The sequence below is a fragment of the Hypanus sabinus genome, chromosome 14 (assembly GCF_030144855.1).
Source record: "Hypanus sabinus isolate sHypSab1 chromosome 14, sHypSab1.hap1, whole genome shotgun sequence".
NCBI classification, from domain to species: Eukaryota; Metazoa; Chordata; class Chondrichthyes; order Myliobatiformes; family Dasyatidae; genus Hypanus; species Hypanus sabinus.
The window spans coordinates 99,846,733-99,864,955 of record NC_082719.1 but is presented as its reverse complement, the minus strand read 5'-3'; the positions used below and the strand labels follow the sequence as shown (position 1 = coordinate 99,864,955).

The window sequence follows — 18,223 nt, the reverse complement described above, 5'->3', positions numbered from 1 at the left end:
CTTTTTGCAATGCTTAAAACAATACTGTGCAAAAGCTCTGGGCTCAGATATATAGCTAGAGAGCCCGAACTGCACAGTACTTTATTTGTCAAGGTGGAGCGGAGAGTGGGGTGGAGCAAAGAAGGTTGGGAACGGTGAGGGCGGAACACTGTGGGAGGGGTGAGGGACAGGTGACAGAGAAGAAGTGCCAGGGGCGGTGAGGGGCTTGGCATGGGTGCAGGCACACCCAGCCCTGAAATACTAGGCAAAGTCATTTGATTCCCAACAACTTTGCTGTCTAACTTGAAGAAATCCTTCCCTGGGAACATTTGGGCGTTGACACAGGGTTCACACCAGCTGGTGAGTGGTCACACCAATTATTTGTGTGAGTAAAATAGCCAGCAATTTTGGTCACACTAGTAACACAAGAAAGAGGAAGGGAAAATAGCAAAATAATAAAAATTTACTTCTCTAACATGCTCTTTCCCTCACACACGTTCATAAATTCTCTCACAATCTCTCACGATCTCTTTTTCAAACTCTCTTTCTCACAGACACTCTCACAAACTCTCTTTTAAACTCTCTCTAATAGAAATTCGCTTTCAAACTCTCTCTCACAAATTCTCTTTGAACCTCTCTCTCTCACAAACTCCCTCCCACACTCACTCTCACAAATGCTGTCTCTCAAACTCTCTCTCATAAACTCATCCTCACACACACACAAATTCTCTCACAATCACTTTCGTAAACTCTCAGAAACTGAGACTTACATAATCTCTCTGACACAACCTCTCTCAAAAACTCTCTCTCATAAAGTCTCTCTCTCTTAAAACGACCTCTCACAAAATCTCTCTTACAAACATTCTCCAACAAGCACTCTCATAAACACTCCCTCACAAACACTGACTCACAAGTGCTCCCTCACAAACCCTGTCTTGCAATCCCTTTCTTGCAATCTCTCACAAACCCTCTTTCACAAACCCTCTCTCACAAACTCCCTCTGATAAACTCTCTCTTGCAAGATCTCTCTCACAAACTCACAAACTCTCTTTTCCAAACCCTCTCTCACAAACTCTCAGAAATTCTCACACATACACTCTCACAAACTCTCTCTCAAATGATCTCTCACAAACTTTCCATCATAAACTCCCCTTCAGAAATTCTCTCACAAGCTCTGTCACAAATCTCTTACAAAATCTCCCTTGCAAACTCTCCCTCAAACACTCCCTCTCAAACACTCTCCCTCGCAAACTCAACCTTGCAAAATCTCCCTCGCAAACTCTCACAAACTTCCCTTCACACAAAGATTCTCTTCCAGAAATTCTGACAAATATACTCTCACAATCACTCTCTCATACAAATGCTCTCTCACAAACAATATCACAAAATTCACACTATCTCTCCCTCACCAACTCTGTCTCACAATCTTTCCTTCACACTCACACACAGATTTGCTCTCGCAATCTCTACCTCATAAACTCTCTGTCACAAACTTACCTTCACACACACAGTTTCTCTTTCACAAATGCTTGCCCAAATGGTCTTTCAAACCCCTTCTTTCAAACTCTCACAGAAACTGTCTCTCACAAACTTCCTCTCATAATCTCTGATAAACTCTCACAAACCTGGAATATCTAGCAGTAAAGTGCCATTTCTTTGTGAGTAAAGAACTCTCTGGGTCATTTTGATAGCAGTTTACATTTCACCTCAGGCCAATGTCAAGCAGGCTTTAGATGATCTGAGTAATGGGATCAATATGCACGAAACAGCTCACCCTAATGCCTTCAACACTGTTTTGGGAGATTTTAAACAGGCCAGTCTGAAACAAATCACTGAGCAATTACCATCAACCGATCACTTGCAATACCAGAGGAAACAACACACTGGACCATGGCTACACCACCATCAAGAATGCCTACCGTGCTATTCCACACCCTCACTTCAGGAGTCTGATCACCTGGCTGTACTTCTACTCCCTGAGTATAGGCAGACTGAAGACTGCAGCACCAGCAGTGAGGACCAAGAAGGTATGGACAAGGGAAGCATAGGAGCACCTACAGGACTGCATTGAAACAGTGGTCTGGACTGTATTCAGAGATTCATCTTCAAACCTGGATGAGTATGCTGCAGTTGTTACTGACTTCATTGAAATCTGTGTGGATGAGTGTGTGCCCACAAAGACTTACTGTACATTCCCAAACCAAAAGCTGTGGATGAACCAGGAGGTACGTCATCTGCTGAAGGCTAGATCTGTCAAGTCTGCCAACCCAGGCCTGTACCAGAAAATCAGGTATGATTTGCAGAGAGCTATTTCAAGGGTGAAGAGACTATTTTGAATGAGGTTGGAGGTGACATCGGATGCACGGCAACTCTGACAGGGTCTGCAACACATTGCTTCCTACAAAGCGAAACCCAATAGCATGAATGGCACTGATGCTTCACTACCAGATGAACTCAACGTCTTCTATGCACACTTTGAAAGGGAGAACACAACTACAGCTGTGAAGATTCCTGCTGCACCTGATGACCCTGTGATCTCTGTCTCAGAGGCCGATGTTAGGCTGTCTTCAAAGAGGGTGAACCCTCGCAAGGCAGAAAGTCCCGATGGAGTACCTGGTAGGGCTCTGAAAGCCTGTGCCAACCAACTAGTGGGAATACTCAAGGACATTTCCAACCTCTCACTGCTACGGGTGGAAGTTCCCACTTGCTTCAAAAAGGCAACAATTATACCAGTGCCTAAGAAGAATAATGTGGGCTGCCTTAATGACTGTTGCCCAGTAGCACTCACATTGACGGTGATGAAATGCTTTGAGAGGTTGGTCATGACTAGACGGAACTCCTGCCTCAGCAAGGACCTGGACCCTTTGCAATTTGCCTATCGCCACAATAGGTCAATGGCAGACAAAATCACAATGGCTCTCCACATGGCTTTCGACCACCTGGACAACACAAACACCTATGTTAGAATGCTGTTCATTGACTAAAATTCACATTTAATACCATCATTCCCACAATCCTGATTGAGAAGTTGCAGAACCTGGGCCTCTGTACCTCCCTCTGCAATTGGATCCTCGACTTCCTAACCAGAAGACTACAACCTATGTGGATTGGTGACAACATCTCCTCCTCACTGGCGATCTACACTGATGCACTTCAGGGGTGTGTACTTAGCCCACTGCTCTACTCTGTATGACTCACCCATGACTGTGTGGCTAGGCAAGCTCAAATACCGTCTATAAATACAATCATTGTTGGTAGAATCTCAGATGAAGACAAGAGGGCGTACAGGAGCGAGATATACCAACTAGTGGGGTGGTGTCGCAGCAACAACCTGACACTCAACATCAGTAAGACAAAAGAGCTGATTGTGGACTTCAGGAAGGGTAAGACAAAGGAGCACATATTAATCCTCATAGAGGGATCAGAAGTGGAGAGAGTGAGCAGCTTCAAGTTCCTGGGTGTCAAGATCTCTGAGGATCTATCCTGGTCCCAACATATCGATGTAGTTATAAAGAAGGCAAGACAGCGGCTATTGAGAAGATTTAGCTAGTCAACAAATACACTCAAGAATGTCTATAGTTGTACCGTGAAGAGCATTCTGACAGGCTGCATCACTGTCTGGTATGAGGGGGTTATTGCACAGGACTGAAAGAAGCTGCAGAAGTTTGTAAATCTAGTCAACTCCATCTTGGATACTAGCCTACAAAGTACCCAGGATATCTTTAGGGAGTAGAGTCTCAGAAAGGCAGCATTCATTATTAAATATGTTCAGCACATAGGGCATGCTCTTTTCTCACTGTCACCATCAGGTAGGAGGTACAGAAGCCTGAAGGCACACACTCAGCGACTCAGGGACAGCTTCTTCCCCTCTGCCATCTGATTCCTAAATGGATATTGAATCTTTGGACACTACCTCACTTTTTTTTAACATACAGTACTTCTGTTTTTGCATGTTTTTAAAATCTATTCAATCTATGTAATTAATTTACTTGTTTAATTGTTTTTTTAAATTTTATTTATCTTTTATTTTCTCTGCTAGATTGTGTATTGCATTGAACTGCTGCTGCTAAGTTAACAGATTTCACATCACGTGCCAGTGATGATAAACCTGATTCTGATTCTGAAACTCTCTCAGATTCTCAAACTCTCTGAAGCCCTCACACACAACTGCTCTCACAAGCTTCCTCTCCCAAACTTCCTCTCATAAACTCTCCCTCATGCACTCTCCCTGATGCACTCTCTGTCATAAGCCCCCACCCACAAGCTCCCGTTCACAAGCCCCCGCTCACAAGACCCCTCTCACAAGCCCCTTCACAAGAGCCTCTCTCACAAATTCCCTCTCACAAACTCCCTCTTGCAAATTCCCTCTCACAAACTCCCTTACAAAAACTCTCTCAAAATTTGTCTCTCTCTGACCCTCAGAAACTCTCACAATCTCTCTCACACAAGCTCCCTTTTACAAACTTCCTCTCAAACTCTCACACAAACTTTCTCACAAACTCTCTGCCAAAAACTCTCCCTTGCAAATTCTCTGTCAGAAACTCTCTCACAAACTCCCTCTCGTAAAATCCCTTTCACAAACACCCTTTGAAAAACACCCTCAATCTGTCTCTCTCTGACTCTCAAAAATTCTCACAAGCTCTTTTACAAACTTCCTCTCAAACTCTCATACAAACTTTCACACAAACTCTGTCCCGAAGACTCTCCCTTGCAAATTCTTTCTCAAAACCTCTCTCAGAAACTATCTCTCATAAACTCCCACTTACAAACCCTGCCACTCGTACACTCTCTCCCACAAGCTACGTCTCACAAACACCGTCTCACACACTCTGTTTTACAAACTTTGTCTCACAATCCGTCTCTCACAAAACCTCTCTCAGCCTTTCACAAATGCTCTCTTGCAAACTCTTTCTCTCACAAACCCTGTCTCACGAACTCTCTCTCACACAAACTCTTGCTCAAACATACACAAATTCTCTCTCACAAATTGTATCTCACAGTCGCTCATATGCTGTCTCATGCAAACTCTCTCAGAAAACCTATCTCAGAAACCCTCTCTCACTAATTTTCTCTCAAACTCTCACAAATTCTCTCTCCCACATTCTCTCACAGTACTCTCACAAACTCCCTCACTAACTCTCTCACAAATGAATTCTCACGATCCCTTTCTCACACTACATCTCTCTCTCTCACAAACACTCTCATAAGCCCACTCTCACAAACTCCTTCTCACAAACCCTCTCTCAAAATCTCTCTCAAACTCTCTCAGACACTCTCCCACACACACTCTCCCTCATGTTCTCTCCCTCACACACTGCCTCAGAAACTCACGCTCACCAGCCCGCTCTCACGAGAACCGCTCTCGCAAACTCCCTCTTGCAAACTCTCCCTCACAAGCTCTTGCTCACCAGCCCCTTCTGATGAGGCCCCTCTCATAAATTCTCTCTCACGAACTCCCTCTCGCAAACTCCCTCTCACAAATACCCTTTCAAAAACTCTTTCAAAATCTCTGCCTCTCTCTGACCCTCAGAAATTCTCAGAAGCTCCCATTTACAAACTTCCTCTCAAACTCTCACACAAACTCTCTCCCAAAAACTCTCCCTCACAAATTCTCTCTCAGAAATTCCCTCTCACAAACTCCCACTTACAAACCCCCGCTCATATGCTCTCCCACAGGCTCTCTCCCACAAGCTACGACTGACAAACACCGTCTCACAAACTGTCTCTGTCTCTCACACTCTCTTGCAAACTCTCTCTCTCACAAACCATATCTCACGAATCCTGACTCACAAACCTGTCTCACAAACTCTCTCTAACAAACACACACAAATTCTCACTAACTCTCAGAAATTGTGCCTCACACTCTCTCTCATATGCTGTCTCATACAAACTCTCTCAAAAAATCTATCTCAGAAACCCTCTCTCACTAACTTTCTTTCACAAACTCTCACAAATTCTCTCTTACAATCTTTCACAGCAATCTCTCACAAACTTCCTTACTAGCTCTCTCACAAATGGACTCTCATAATCCCTCTTAAACACTCTCATAAACCACCTCTCACAATCTCTCACAAAATCTCATTTTCAAACTCTCTCTCTCTTACAATCTCCATCTCTCAAAATCTCCCTTACAAACTCTCTCACAAACTTCCTCGCACAATCTCTCTCAAAATCTCTCCCTCTCTGACCTTCAGAAATTGACCCTCAGCTCCCTTTTATAAACTTCCTCTGAAACTCTCACACAAACTCTTTCCCAAAAACTCTTCCTTACAAATTCTCTCTCCGAAACTTTCTCTCACAAACTCTCTCGCACAATCTCTCTCGAAATCTCTCCCTCTCTGATCCTCAGCTTCCTTTTACAAACTTCCTCTGAAACTCTCACACAAACTCTTTCCCAAAAACTCTTCCTTACAAATTCTCTCTCCGAAACTTTCTCTCACAAACTCTCTCGCACAATCTCTCTCGAAATCTCTCCCTCTCTGATCCTCAGCTTCCTTTTACAAACTTCCTCTGAAACTCTCACACAATCTCTCTCCCAAAAACTCTCCCTCGCAAATTCTCTCTCAGAACCTCTCTCTCAGAAACTCTCTCTCACAAACTCTCTCTCACAAACTCCCTCTCACAAACTCTCACAACCTCTCTCAAAAACCCACTCTTTCACAAGCTCCCTTTCACAAACTCCCTCTCACAAATTCCCTCTCACGAACTCCGTCTCACCAACTGTCTTCAGAACTTTTAATTCTTCTGATGAAGATTGTGTGTGTGTTATGTTGGTGTTGGAATATGTGGGAGCATTAGCCGGCAGCCCCCAGCACATGCTTCAGTTGTTTTGGTTGTAAGTGCAAACACCAGCTTTCACTCTATATTTTCACTCTATATGTGAAATCACATAAAACACGATAAACAAATGAATCTGAATGTGAAATCAAGTGTCTTGCGGGCTCCTGAGTTGTATCAAAAATGTAAATCATTTTGTTAAATGATCCCAATGATAAAAATTCTAATCAGTTATAGGGTAGCAATATAGTGTAGCAGTAAGCATAAAACATTACACTGCCAGAGGGGAAGTCATCACCCTGACAGTTGTGTCAAGAAAACAACCTCTCCCTCAATGTTGCAAAAACAAAGGAGCTTGTTGTGGACTACAGGAGGGCATCAATGGATCTGGGGTTGAGAGCTTTAAGCTCCTCTGCATGCTCATCAGCGAGGATCTCACATCGTCTGTACACACTGGCTGTGTGGTGAAAAAGGCACAGCAGTGTCTCTTTCACCTCAGATGGTTGAAGAACTTCGGTATGGCCCCTCCAGGTTCTAAGAACTTTCTACAGAGTCACATCCTGACTGGCTGCATCACTGCCTGGTATGGGAACTGTACTTCCCTGAATCACAGGACTCTGCGGAGAGTGGTGTGGACAGCCCAGCGTATCAGTAGTTGTGAACTCCCCACTGTTCAGGACATTTACGAAGGCAGGTGTGTAAAAAGGGCCCGAAGGATCATTGAGGACCTGAGTCACCCCAACCACAAACTGTTCCAGCTGCTACCATCTGGGAAACAGTACCACAATCTAAAAGCCAGGACCAACAGGCTCTGGGACAGCTTCTTCCACCAGGCCATCGGACTGATTAATTCATGCTGATGCAACTGTATTTCTATGTTATATTTACTATCTTGTTGAGCATAATGTTTATTATAAATTGCTATAATTGCAAATTGCACATTTAGACAGAGATGTAATGTAAAGATTTTTACTCCTATGTATATGAAGGATGTAAGTAATAAAGTCAACTCAATTCAATTCAGTGACTTGGTTTATTCCCACCACTGTCAGTAAAAAACGTGTATGTTCTCGCCCTGACTGAGCGACATTCCTCCTGGTGCTCCACTTTCTTCCACTTTCCAGATGCCGGCAAGTTTTAGGCATGATCCGTTGGTGTCGGAAGCATGGTGAGCAGACTTGTTGGTTGCTCGCAGAACAGCCCTGGACTCTGTTGGTCATTGATGCAAATGACACATTTCACTCTATGGTTTGATGTTACATTGAACATGGAATTTACTTATTCATTTATTCAGAGATACACTGTGGAACAGACCCTTCTGGCCCAATAAGCCCCACACTCAGCAACCCACCTATTTAACAACAGCCTAATCACAGGACAATTTACAACGACCAATTAATCTACTAACTGGTACGTCTTTGGAGTGTGGGAGGAAACCGGAGCATCCGGAGGTAACCCATGTGCTACGATCCCTCTAATATACAGTGACCAGTGTGTGTAAATGCATTGTGCTGTGCAGTTTTTTGCCCAGTGACAACCGCACGGCACAACAATAATGTCTTCAATAAAAACAGAACAAATAAACCAGTTCTAAAATCTGCAGACAAATCATTGCAAACTCCATGTTGTCAACACCGTCCATATCAGACACTGAAAAAGGAAATGTGATTGTGTACGATGGTGAAATATACTTAACGTGCCAATGAAGTAGAGGGTGACAACCTTCTGGGCGCAGCTTAAATTCCTTTGTGCGCTAATAGCAAAAGATGTGTGCATGCGCAAATGTGCGCACCTTAGAGGGAACATTGGCCGTGCAGTCACTGGGAGGACATTCAAACTCCTTACTGATGGCACCGGAATTGAACTCCAAACTCTGACACCCTGTGCTGTAATAGTGTCATACTAACTGCTATGCTACCATTGTCATGCAAAAGATTCACCTACAAATAAACAGCAAGTCAAAATGTTGCACTGACCGGTACTGTGGTGCCCAGAACTCTACAGCATAGTAAAGGCTCCTCAGCCCACAATGTTGTACCAAATATATAACCTGATCTACAATCAATCTAACCCTTCCCTTTTAGAATGGAGGTGTCCTTTTAGAATGGAGATGAGGAGGAATTTCTTTAGCCAGAGAGAAGTGACTTTGTGGCATTTGTTGCCTGTGGTAGCTGTGGAGGCCAAGTCATTGGGTATACGTAAGGCAGAGGTTGATAGGTTCTTGATTAGTCAGGGCATGAAGGGAAATGGGAGAGAAGGCAGGAAATTGGGGCTGAGGGAAAAATAGATCAGCCATGATGAAATGGCAGAACAGACTTAATGAGCCAAGGGGCCTAACTCCTATATCATAAGGTCCTATCTAAGTGTTTCTTAAATGTCCCTTATGTGCTGATGTACATATGACTATTAGCTAATCTTTACATTTTATCTAAACACCTTGGTTCTTAATTTATTGTGGCAAGGTTTGGGTGGGCAACGTTGCCCAAATATTTGAAGAAATATTCAACTTGGCTTTCTTCACTCAGGTTAATTTACCTTTGTTCTTTTAAAAAAAAAATTGGCCCTGGGAAAATTTCTCAAATTGCAGCCACAGCTGGCCACACCTCCCCTTTGTGCAGTCAGGTAGCGAACACTGCCCGGGCTGGGGCGGGGCTCTTCCACTGCTCCCACTCACAGAGTGACAAGCAAACGAACAAGAGTGATCCTAGACGCGGTAAGTAAGTCTTTATCTTAAATATCCCGAAGGTTGTTGATATTTCTGCTGGGACAGCCGGCTTGCTCTGAACTTGCACCCACATGGGCCGTTAAAATATTTTTTTGTGTGTGGAAGACTTGTTTCTACCTGTGTAAAGTTTCACTTGAGGGACTGAACCAGCTGCTGCTTCAGGAAGCCTTGCACACCTCTTTACGATATTTACTGATTAATGTGTAGTACTGTTGGTGTGTCTGTGGATTCTTCTGTGCCCAAAGTGGTGATCTTCCATGATTAGTTGAAAGCTGTGCAATTTAGAAAGAATCTGAACTTAAATCAGAGCACTTTGAAATCTGACAGGCCTTTACTTGTGTATGGCTTACTTAATGATGCAAAAACACAGTATTCATTCAGGAAGAACACATAACACAAGAGAGAAAAGTTAGATTGATACTTGAATAGGTTGAAAGGCTGGCACAGTATCATGTATTGCAGTACAATGCAATTACAATACTATAAATTATAATAAGAACTATATACTGTGTGTAAAAAGTTAAATAAGTAATGCAAGAAGAGATCAAAAAGAGAATCATAAACAGGAGAAGATCTGCAGATGCTGGAAATTCAAAGCAACACACACAAAATACTGCAGGTCAGGCAGTATCTACGAACAGGAATTGTCAACATTTTGGGCTGAGACCCTTCATCAGGACTGAGAAGGAGAGGGAAAGATGCCTGAATAAAAAGGTGGGGGGAGGGAAAAGAAACTCACTGGAAGGTGTGAAGCTAGGTGTGTGGCAAAAGGCAAGGGCGGGAGAAGAAGGAATCCAATATGTTTATGGTTTCATTGTCCATTCAGAAATCTGATGGTGCAGGGCAAAAGCTGTTACTAAAACATAGAGTGGACAGCCAGCAACTTTATCCAGGATGAAAATGGCCATTTTGAGAGTGCATAATTTTAAGATGATTCTAGGAAGGTATAGGAAAGCCAAAGGTAGGTTTTGTACTGAGTGGTGAGTACGTGGAATGCTGCTGGGTGTGGTGGCAGAGGCAGATACGTTAGGGGTATTTAAATGCCCCTTAGAAGGGTGATAGAAAAATGGAGGGCTATGTGGGAGAGAAGGGTTAAATTGAACTTGGAAGAGGTTAAAGGTCAGCACAACATCATGGATCAACTGTGCTGTACTGTTCTGTGTTCTAAGTTCTAATCAGTCTTAAAATCAGAGTATTTACACAAGTATGGGTGCAACCTACTGGTGATAAAATCACACAGTTTCTTGTGTTGGTTGTCATTTTGCTTTCTCTTCTTGTTGTAGGTTCCTTTCCCGTGTTACTTTGCTCACGCTACGGTAGCGTAGTGGTTTCCTCTGGGTGCTCCAGGTTCTCCCCACATTCCAGAGACAGCAGGATAATCGGTCATAGTAAATTGTTCTGTAATGAGGCTAGGGTGAAATCGGTGGGTTGCTGGGAGGAACAGAAGGGCCTGCTCGGCATTGCATCGCTAAATAAATAAGTAGATTAAAATTTCCCAATTGAGAGAATATAAACATTTCAAGCTCTGCTTACATTGAGGGATTTTGCCCTCCATGGGAAGGTAGACCTTACACCTGGGGTGGGAATTCACATTTGATTACCTGTTTCTTCAGTCACGGGTACAGCAGAGTACACCAAGCATGCAGATGGGATGTTTTTATGGTGCATTGGTAAAAATTGGTAAGGGTCATACCAAATTTCTTTAGCCTCCTGAGGAAGTAGTGGGATTGTTATGCTTTCAATCAACTATCAATATCCTGAAAATTTTACTCTAAGTCTATTGAAAAACTGTGTGGGTTGTTTCAAAAAAGCTCTTTACAAATGTGTCTCATAGTTCTGGTCATTTAGTTTTGTATCAGGGACCTTCTGAATAAAAGTGATAGATGCTACGGATTATCTGGAAGCAGCCAGAATAAATTCTCTCCAACAATCATGTGCAAATCTAAGTTTCAGAGAAATGTGCACTGTTCCTGCAGTGTATGTGACAATCAGCTGAGAGATTACTCTTTAATGACTTTCTGTTTTATTGTTAAGTATCAGATGGAATGTACATGATAGAAGGGTGGGACATTTTTTAGTGTAAGCACACAAGAGTTGCCAAACCAGATTTAATGCAGTTTGATGCTTCCTTATTCAATGCCAAAAATGCATTAATCTTCAAAAGAACAGTTTGGCGCGGACTAGAAGGACAGAGATGGCCTGTTTCCATGCTGTATTTGTTATATGGTTAACAGTGATATGCTGTTGACAGCATTTAGAGTCAGGCACATATACAGCTTAGAAAACAGGCCCTTTGGCCCATCTATGCTGAACAAGTTGCCTACCTAAGCTAGTCACATTGCCCTGATGAAGGGTCTCGGCCCGAAACATAGGCTGCTTATTCAAGTTCACATTATTGTCATTCATCCATACACACGTATACCACCAAAAACATCGTTCCTCCAGATCAAGGAGCACAAGTACATATAACTTGCATACAATACGCATAAAGTAATATTACCACAGATAAATTAACAAATAATAAGGCACATATACAATACTACTTAATAAGTAAACAGTATACAGGTAATGCCACTGGCGCTTCGTATGTGATGAGACCTGGGTGCTGGCAGGGAGTTCAGTCGTCTCATGGCCTGGGGGAAGAAGCTGTTTCCCATCCTAACAGTTCTTGTCCTAATGCTCCGGGACCTCCTGCCTGATGATAGAGGGTCAAAAAGATTGTTGGGCAGTTGGGAAGGATCGTTGCTAAGGACCCTTATTCCTTTCCATAGATGCAGCCTGACCCACTGAGTTCCAGCAGCATTTTGTGTGTGTTGCCCATTTGCCTATGTTTAACCCAGATCCCTATAAACCTTATAAACCTTTCCTATCCATATTCATGCCCAAAGTTCTTTTAAATGGCATCACTTTACTGCAGGCTTCGTATACTGCAAATTTTACCCTTGTAATTAAAGTGTCAGTAAGCTGTTTTTGGGAAATTGAAAAGCACACCACTGTTGCTGGAAATCTGAAATGCCAGAGAAGAGGCATGCGTCTCTGTTACTGGGGTATGAGGTTCACTGGCTACCCTCACCTGGTTTAGCCCACCTGACAATGCGGTGTACCAGGATGTGGCAATTGTTGCATGCAGACAGCAATTTGGAGCCACTGGTGAAAGCTGAGTGTCGCTGCTTCTGGAAGATAGCCCAGACCACAGTTCCTGGGCACTCTGGCTCTGTCAGTCTCCGGCATTGCCCATGAAGGTGCAACAGTGGGCAATCACATTTCAGTGCTTGTCCCAGGCCTCACAGTAACCTCTCCCCACTGTCTTGGTAATTCACTGTTGGGGTGACTGCACGATGGACGTGTCAGGAGAGGCAGGAGCTCGCACCAGCTTTAAGGACCAGTAGTGCACAGATCAAACTCTGCTATGGATGGGTCCAAGTCTGGCTGCAAAAGCATGAGAGTCAAGCATGCGGCTAGCATCTCATCCTATTAAAACCCAGAGCTAAAGAAACATCAACAGAAGACCAAAGACCTCCTTCCCTGAGAGAAGAAGGATCTTCGCCTGGAAGATGTATGTAGTCATGTGGTGAAAACGGAAGCCACAGGGCCAATCAACCTTCTACTGGCCCAAGATGGAGGACTGTGGTGAGCTGCTGTCAGCAGCCTTTGCCCCAGTGAAGGTGATGGACTTAAACAGAAGAAGCACACAGATCAGTGAATAGGGGCTTAAGTTACCAGAGAGGGGTCGAATTCCAAAAGCTCTGTCTGTTTCTTATTTCATAGAAAGTATGGTCTGTACTTCAAGACAAGCTTTGCACCATCTCAGAACATATGACAATAATAAACCAATTCCGGTTAATGGCTGGTGCAAATTTGCTGGGCAGGAGGGTTGGCTTCCGTATAGTTTATTTTTATTTATTTTGTTCAAAGACACGGCGCACAACAGAGCTTTCCAGACCTTCAAGCGATGCCAGCGAGCAACCCCCCAGCTCAACCCAAGCCTAATCACAGGACAAGTTACAATGGCCAATTGAACTACTAACCCGTATGTCTTTGGACTGTGGGAGGAAACCAGAGCAGCCGGAGGAAACCCACACACCAAGGCAGGAACATACAAACGTGTTTACAGGAGACACCGGGATTGAACTCTGAACTCCAACAGCCTCTGTAATAGTGTCGCACTACCGCTAAGCTACCACGTTGTCCATTCACATTTCAGCGATTCTGTTGGTGAGCTGTTGCGATGAACCTAGTTCGGTTTGTATTATTAGAAACCAAAAAAGTGCCATGCAGAGTGCAACATCATAATGAGGTTTATTGTGAGGGCAAGGGTCTTGTGAGGCCTTGTCATACATGAGGTCTGTTCAAGGGTCTGATAACAATGCTATGAAGCTGTCCTGGAGCCTGGTGTATGCTTTCAGGCTTTTGTATCTTTTTCCAATAGGAGAGAATGTCCAGAGTGGGTCTTCGAACACACTAGCTGCTTTACTGAGGGCAAGAAATATAGTCAGAGTCAATAGACAGGAGGATGCGTCCACAACTCTCTGCAATTCCTTGTGGCCACATGCAGAGCAGTCGCCGTACAAGCCATTATGCATCCAGACATTCTACTTTCTGAGGTGCCCTGATAAAATCGGTAAAGGTAGACAGGGACGTGGTGAATTCCGTTAGTATCCTGAGGAAGGAGAGGTGTTGGTGAGCTTTCTTGGCAATGTAGTTGAACCTGGACATGCTGTTGGTGCAATTATTCACACCTAGAAAATGAAATTCTTGACACTCTTAACCTCAACACAGTTGATATAGACAAAAGCATGTGCACTTCCTCTCCTCCAGATGTCAATGACCATCTCTTTTGCTTTGTTGACATTGAGTGACAGATTATTGTCATGACATGATGTCACTGGGCTCTCTATCTCCTTCCTGTACACCAACTCATCATTCTTTGAGATTCAGCCCACTACAGTAGTCTCATCTGTAAACGAGTAGATGGAGTTGCAGCAGAATCTGGCCACACAGTCATGCGTGTACAGAGCATAGAGCTAGGGGGCTGAGCTCACAACCTTGTGCAGTGCCAGTGTTGGGAATAATCTTGCAGAGATGTTGTTGGCTAACATTTCTGAGTGTGGTCAGTGGTCAGGAAGGCAAACATTTAGTTGTAGAAGGAGGCATTAACTTTCAGGGTCTGGAGTTAGGTGATGACATTGCTTGGAATCACAGTAATGTAGTCAATGAACAGTAGTCCGACATAGATGACTTTACTGTCCTGATATGCCAGAGATGAGTGTAGGGCCAGGGAGATGGTATTCACAATAGACCTGTTTCTCTGGTACACAATTTGCCATGTGCTGTCTGGGAGGCTGGAGCTGATGTGTGCCATGACCAGCCTCTCAAAGACCTTCATGATGGTAGGTGTCAGAGCCACTGGGCAGCAGTCACCGAGGCATGTTATCTCATTTTGTTTTCCATCAAGTGATATCTCAAAAAGGTATCCATTATTAAGGACCCCCATCATTCAGGACATGTCCAATTCTCATTGCTACTGTCAAGGAGGAGGTACAGGAGCTCTGAAGACACACATTCAACATTTTAGGAACAGCTTCTTCCCGTCCACCATCGGATTTCTGAACGGACAGAGAATCCGTGTACAGTAGCTCACTATATTTTCCCTCTCTTTTTGCATGATTTAATTAATTTAATTTTTTTATATATGTAGTACTGTGCAAAAGCCTTATATATATAACTAGAGTGCCTAAGACTTCTGCACTGAACTGTATTTGTCAACATGGAGCAACGAGCGAGTTTGTAAATCTGGCGGGAGCAAAGGATGTTGGAAATGGTGAGGGTGGAGTGCCACGGGAGGGGTGTGGGACAGGTGGCAGAGGAGGAGTGCCAGGGGTGGTGGATGGCATGGGAGCAGATACACTCAGCCCTGAGACACCAGGCGAGGTAATTTGATTCCAAACAACTAATTTTTTGATCATTGCAAAAGGCCTCTCTAGTGCTTCTCCCCTCTTCCTGTCCCCTTCCAACTCTCAGTCCACAATAGAGACCCGTATCAGAATCAGGTTTATCATCACTCACACGTATCACGAAATTTGTTTTTTTTTGCGGCAGCAGTTACAGTGAAATAAAAGAAGTTACTGAACTGTGCAAAAGCCTTAGACACGCTAGCTATGTATATACGCTAAGACTTTTTGCACAGTACTATACATAAACTTATTTTAATTTATAGTTTTTATTATTATGTATTGCAATGTACTGCTGCTGCATTACACCAAATTTCACAACACTTTCTGTGGATTCACCCTCTGGAAGACTGATCTTAGGTTTATGATGGTGACTATAGATTTAGGTGCCCCGGAGTCTGTCAGGGTAGGTGGTGTCTTGCCATTTGGTTCTGCTCGAACTGTGAATAGATGCATAGAAGGGAAAGGCAGCTATTTCTATCATGTCTAGTGGTTAGTGATAGGAGTGGTTGTCTGATCTGGGCAGTCTGCCAACACATGAGGAAGGCACTGCCTGTCCCCAGTAATGAATCGCACTCACCAGCCCAGTCAGGCCCAGTCAGGCCGCAGCTCCAAGCAACACTTCTCAGAGCTGAGGGTTTCACCATTTCTTCCTTGCAACATCTATCCTACCTCTCCCTTCTCTCTTTTTCCATTCCCCATTCTGGCTCACCTCTTACCCCTTCACTTCTCCTCAACTGGCCATCACCTCCCTCTGATGCTCCTCCTCTTTCCCTTTCTCTCGTGATACACTCTCTTCTCCAATCAGATTCCTTCTTCTTCAGCCCTTTACCTTCTCCACCTATCTCCTCCTAGCTTTTTACTTCAGCCCCCACCTTCCCCCTTACCTGGTCTCACCTATCACCTTCAGGCTTGTACTCCTTCCCTTCTCTCACCTCATTCTGCCTCCTTTCCCCTCCCTTTACAGTCCTGATGAAGGGTCTGTGACTGAAACGTCGACTGTTTACTCAATGTACACAATGTACAGCCTCTAAAATGTGCCAAACCAGATCACAAATAATTACGGGCCTCTATAATGTATTTTGTAATTTACTTAAATAAAAGTTAGAAACTATTCCAAGATCAATCTAACCCTGCCATCACACATAGCCCTCCATTTTGCTTTCATCCAAGTGTGAATCAATGAGATTCTTAAACGTCCCTAATGTATCTTTCTGTACCGCCAACCCTTGCAGGGTGTTTAAATTTCAAAGTTAATTTATTATCTAAGTATGCATATGCCAGCATATACAACCCTAACATTCATTTTCTTGCACCATCATTTTGTTTACGGTGGATGCTGCATTCTTGTGGCAGTGTTCCTGGGAAATGTACTCAGTGATGGAGGGGTGGGGGGCTTTACCTGTGATGGATGAGGCTGCATCCAACACATTTTGTAAGCTTTCCCATTCTTGTGCATTGGTGTTTCCATACCGAGCCAATGATGCAATCAGTCAAACTCCTCTCAACTTTGCAGCTATAAAAGTTTCCACATGTATAGATTATGATCTATAGAAACTGTAAGATCAATCTAACCCTTCCCTCTGACACAACCCTCCATTTTCCTGTCACCCACGAGTCTATCTGAGAGTCTCTTAAATGTCCCTAATGTATAGAACCATAGAACACTACAGCACAGTACAGGCCCTTCAGCCCTCCATGTTGTGCTGATCCATATAATCCTTAAAAAAAAGTACTAAACTCACACTACCCCATAGCCCTCTATTTTTCTTTCATCCATGTGCCTGTCCAAGAGGCAGTTAAATACCCCTAATGTTTTAGCCTCCGCCACCATCCCTGGCAAGTCATTCCAGGCACTCAAAACCCTCTGTGTAAAAAACTTACCCCAGATGTATCCCCTAAACTTCCCTCCCTTAATTTTGTACATATGCCCTCTGGTGTTTGCTATTGATGCCCTGGGAAACAGGTACTGACTATCCACCCTATCTATGCCTCTCATAATCTTGTAGACCTCTATCAAGTCCCCTCTCATTCTTCTACGCTCCAAAGAGAAAAGTCCCAGCTCTGCTAACCTTGCTTCATATGACTTGTTCTCCAAACCAGGCAACATCCTGGTAAATCTGCTCTGCACCCTCTCCATAGCTGCCACATCCTTCCTATAATGAGGTGCGGTCTCACCAGAGATTTGTAGAGGCAGATGGTATCTGTCTCTACCATCACCCTTAAAATTGTACTCCAAGCACTGACCGCTGTCTGGGTAAAAAACTTATTGCTGACCTCCCACCTTTGCTTTCTTTCAATCACCTTAAAATTATGTCCCCTGATAATAGCCATATCCACCCTGAGAAAGAGTCTTTGGCTGTCCGCCCAATCTGTTTCTTATCTTGTGCACTTCTATCAAGTTGCCTCTCACCCACCTTTGGCTAAAAACAGAAAAGCTCTAGCTCACTCAACCAATCGTAATAATCTAGGCAGCCACCTGGTAAATCTCCTCTACATCCATCCTATAATGGTGTGACTAAGCTGCACACAATGTTCCAAGTGTGGTCTGACCAGCCTTTTATAGAGCTGTAGCATTAACATTATCTTTGTCCCTCTGCACCAGGGGTTCCCAGCCTGGGATCCACAGTCCCCTCAGTTAATGATAAGCATCCATGGTATTAAAAAAAAGTTAGGAAACCCTGATCTGCAGTAATGGCATTTTCCCACACAGAAGCCTTGTCGGCTCATTAATTAAAGCCATTATCTGTGAGTGCAGAATTTATGAATAGGAATATTTGGCATATTTTGC

At 43.7% G+C, this 18,223-nt stretch overlaps 1 protein-coding gene across 2 annotated transcripts in view; it reads left to right on the top strand.

The window, feature by feature from the left end:
- The window catches only part of rab27b (RAB27B, member RAS oncogene family), a 117,315-nt gene that overhangs the window by 22,778 nt on the left and 76,314 nt on the right, over nt 1-18,223 (top strand). Inside the window, exon 1 of one of the 2 annotated variants that reach the window (XM_059989711.1) lies at nt 9,334-9,469. The exons of the other annotated variant lie outside the window; for it this stretch is intronic. The gene's annotated coding sequence lies outside the window, so the exon portion shown is untranslated. Of the gene's footprint in view, nt 1-9,333; nt 9,470-18,223 lie in introns of those variants that run through there. 2 annotated transcript variants of the gene reach the window in all.